Here is a 4,364-nt window from a genome sequence, read left to right as displayed (position 1 = left end):
TCATACTATCTTTAAACTATTTACATTATAAAAATAAAACATGTTATGATGTTTTAGGGTAACACATTAAATTGATATCCTGTGAAAACCATTGCTGACTGATGCAAAGCTGAGGTCATCAATGGTTTTCAAGGGATAACAATTTCACATGTTACCCTAAAAATGTATTATTAGCTCACCTGAGCTGAAAGCTCAAGTGAGCTCTTCTGATCACCCGTTGTCCGTCTGTTAATTTTTCACATTTTCATCTTCTTCTCAAGAACCACTGGGCCAATTTTAACCAAAGTTGGTACAAAGCATCCTTTGGTGAAGGGGAAATTAAATTGTTAAAATAAGGGGCAAACCCCCTTACAAGGGGAGATAATCAAGAAAAGGCAAAAATAGGGTGGGGTCATTAAAAAATCTTATTCTTAAGAACCACTGGGCCAGAAAAGCTTAAACTCATGGAATCATGCTGGAGTAGTGTAGATTCTAAATTGTTAAAATCATGATCCCCAGGGATAGAGTGGGGCCACAACAGGAATCTATTTTTTACATTAAAATATATATGAAAAAATCCTTGGAGATCTCCTTTTTAAGAACCACTGGGCCATATATGCTGAAATTTATGTGGAAGCAACCTGGAGTAGTGAAGATTACAAATTGTTAAAATCATACTCCTGGGGGTAGGGTGGGGCCACAATAGGTATAACATTGGGGAAAGTCTGGTGAAGAACAGCAGGGCCAAAGTTACTCAGGTGAGTGTTGTGGCTCATGGGCCTCTAGTTTTTATAATGTAAATAGTTTAAAGATAGCATGATGGACACCAGGCAGCAATGGTTTTCAAGGGATAACCTTAAAAATGTAAATATTTTCCTTTGTTATACCAAATCTATTTAGAATAAAGCATTTAAAAAAAAGAACCCACAGTAAACCGTACGGGCATACATTCTGCCCAATTTTGCACTGTAACCTGTCGTCATGCAGTGTCACCGTTGTTATGTAATGTTACGTGGAGGGCATAGTTTACACATGCGGTAGGGTAGCAGTACTTTTTAACAAATGTTTTTAAACCAATCAAATTTGACTTAACTAAAAGTTAAACAATAAGGTTTGTCTATATTGTTCATGAAAAATTAACATTTTTTTGTTTATAGACTGAACAGTCCATGAAACTGGTTAACATTTTGTGCGAATGGCCAAGGATGGATCTTCCCATTTAAACAAGGGAACAGGAAACATACAAGGCTACAATATAGCAACTCTGGTAATTTTTAGTATCTGTTGCATGCATGGTTATCTAACAGCCCTGGGTTCAGAATTTAATTCTGACTTATTTATCACTCAATTTTACTGTTTATTTCACACAATCATATGGTGTGATCTGACTTTCTGATCAGTTTTCTGAATCCATATCACACTTTCTGAAACTGACTCAATCTTCAGGTCAAGTTAGAGAAATTTATTAAGAATTGATGTTTAGATATATAAACAGCATGATATATATATATAAGCTCAACAATGAAGATTAGAGTGAAAAAGGGGATAGTATAGCCTGCTCTAAGTGATTAGTAATAGTTCTGTAACACTACCTGTTTATGGCAGAGAGATTTTCAGGAGAAAAAAATCCTGTAATTATTTAAAAATTTTAACAGTTTGCAAAAGACATCAAAACAAAACTGAAGGAAATATTGGAATTAGAAGAGGGTGATAAGAGGTAAATAATAAACATTGAAAGCAGCCATTTACTTTTAAATTGTCTTCATTAAATTTATGGGCAATAAAATGAGATTCCATTCATTGGAAATTAAAGAGATTTTATGGTATGTCTTTTATAGTTTAACACTGTTTCATGCACTTTGGTTTACAAGATGTACCTTAACAACTGGTTAAAATTAAATGAACTTGATCGAGTGTTATAATATTCCTTTTACAGGTGTTATGAACCACGCTGGAGACATCTGCGATGGATTGACAGGAATGATTTGACCGACCATAATGTACGTGATGAATAACTCTGTGAAAGGAATGGAAGAAAGAAATAAACTTTTTCATAAAGAGATAACATCCATATGTACTCTCTGTAGATTTTAATGTATATTTTACAAGGCTAGTCCTGCATATTCTTGCTCATGCGCAAGTGTTGTTATGGATACTGATTTATAACATGATTGTTTTCTTTTTTATTGAACAGAGTCTTTCTCTACTCATGATATATATATATATATATATACAGTTGAACTTCGGTATCTCGAACACGGATATCTCAAATCTTATGGATATGACTCGAGGTGATTTGGAAGTCCCAAGCACTTAATATTTTAAGTATTTTACCCCCAATATCTCGAACCCTCAGATATCTTGAAGTTTATTCTCGGTCCCATTGAGTTGGAGATAACGAGGTTTGACTGTATACATATATATGCATGAGCGTGTGTATGTGTGTGTGTGTTAGAGAAGGAAACAAGTTTATTTGCCTATTTTTTTTCCCTTCCAGTAGAGATGGGCTGAAATGAGTGCTCTTGTTTTAGAAGAATTTGGCTTGTTTAAACCAAAAACACTCATGTAAGTTTATACCTCAATTTAATTTGCTATTCTATATTATATAGCTATATAAACTTACCACGGAAGATGAATCTTAACCTGTCACCTTTAGAGCTTTGTGAATATTTAACTCTTGGAGTTAAGAAAATTGTCATCAAGACTTCATATAAGTCCGACTAAGATTTATAAATAAATTTCTAGACATACATCATCAGTACATCTGCTTACTAAGGATTGATTTCAAGAGGTAGACATAATGTACCCATTAAAGAATATTGTATGTACTGTAAATAATTTTTTTTTTGGTGATAACTTTATTTTTGCATATTAGCGAGACTGTTTGTAGGGGAAAATTTCATTCACACATAATATTTCTCTTATAAAGATTATATAGGGCAGATACCAAAAGTTGTGAAAATTTTATTTTGCTTGTAAATATCAAATAAAAGAAGCACACATTTTGCACCAAGTTAATTCCACTCCCCCTTTTCAACAAATTAAAGACGACTAAGTCATGTTCAGCATTCTTCATTGTACTTTTTTAATAAAAAAAATTTGTCGATTTTAGTGGTCTCTTCGGTCCTCCAGGATATTACCTTAGTTTGAAAAACTGCAATAATGGAAAGCTTAAGGCAACACTGGAAGATGAGTATGATATTTTTTATTCATCCTTGTTGAAGAAAATTGAGAGGCATATTGTGTAATGTCAGTCAGGGGTTATCTTTGTAACTAAATTATTAACTTTTAAAGTAAACCATATGTCTCTTCATATTCATAATTTAATCATAATTCATGTCTGATATTTTCTTGATTTGATTGATCTCCATAGACAACTTTATTCTTTATTATTTTCATTCTCTTTTAGGACAGGACAGAGATTGAATGAAGGAGTTAGATACTTTAAGGATGTATTGCTTGTAGAAGCAAGAATCATTATTGCTTCTGTTGTCAAGAACATAACATATAGAGAAGCTGAAGAACTTCTCTTTCCATTGAAATAACAAATTTATGTTTCGGTTGATTGAGTTTGCAAATTTGTTATATTGGAATATTTCGATTGTGATAGCATTGCAAAAGATGTTCTACATCAATTGCTATATGACAACAATGTTGAACAATATTTGTCAGGGCTGATCAATTGTACTTGGTTACTCTAGATGAACTCATAAACTCTAATAATTGTGATTTCATTCAAATCAAATCCACACCAGACCCAGACTGTTTTATCATTAATTCCTACTAGAAACATTAGTTTAAATGTAGGAAGAATTTAATAAAATTTGATGTAATTTGACTTTGAAAATATCTATTAAAGTTTTGTTTTTCTGACAAGTGAAATGAATTTCACATGCAGAATTCATACCATTGGATTTGGGTGTAATTTAAAAGGAACACTTGTGCAACCATGCATTATTTCTTAAACAGTACCTGTAATACATTTGTATGGTCTTAATATTGTGTGGCCATTTTTTTCCCCTAGGATTAATTGATCTATGTTATTTTCATCTTTAAGTTCCTCAGTGACTAAACCCAATTTGTATAAAAATTGGGAGCAGAGCTCTAGAAAAAGGCTTAACATTAGTTTATGTTCCAAATAATGATTGTGTCAAATAAATTATTTTCCTTACCACTTTTGTATATATGCCTTATATATGGAGACCAAATTATGCACATTAATTCATATTCAATGCTTGGGTTATGTTGTTCAGTGACTGGGTTATGTTGTTCAGTGACTGGGTTATGTTCCTCAGTGACTGGGTTATGTTGAACAGTGACATGGTTATGTTGTTCAGTGACTGGGTTATGTTGTTCAGTGCATGACTGGGTTATGCTGCTGAGAG

At 32.7% G+C, this 4,364-nt stretch overlaps 1 pseudogene; it reads left to right on the top strand.

Annotated features, from left to right (window-relative positions):
• Nucleotides 1-1,500: 1,500 nt before the first annotated feature.
• Nucleotides 1,501-3,524, top strand: LOC133176754 (uncharacterized; annotated as a pseudogene).
• The last annotated feature ends 840 nt before the right edge of the window (nucleotides 3,525-4,364 follow it).

The sequence above is a fragment of the Saccostrea echinata genome, unplaced genomic scaffold (genome assembly GCF_033153115.1).
Source record: "Saccostrea echinata isolate AGI-Se365-2 ecotype Australia unplaced genomic scaffold, CSIRO_AGI_Sech_v1 ptg000081l, whole genome shotgun sequence".
Classification (NCBI taxonomy): Eukaryota; Metazoa; Mollusca; class Bivalvia; order Ostreida; family Ostreidae; genus Saccostrea; species Saccostrea echinata.
The sequence above is the reverse complement of the archived record's forward strand: the minus strand, read 5'-3'. Positions and strand labels throughout refer to the sequence as shown.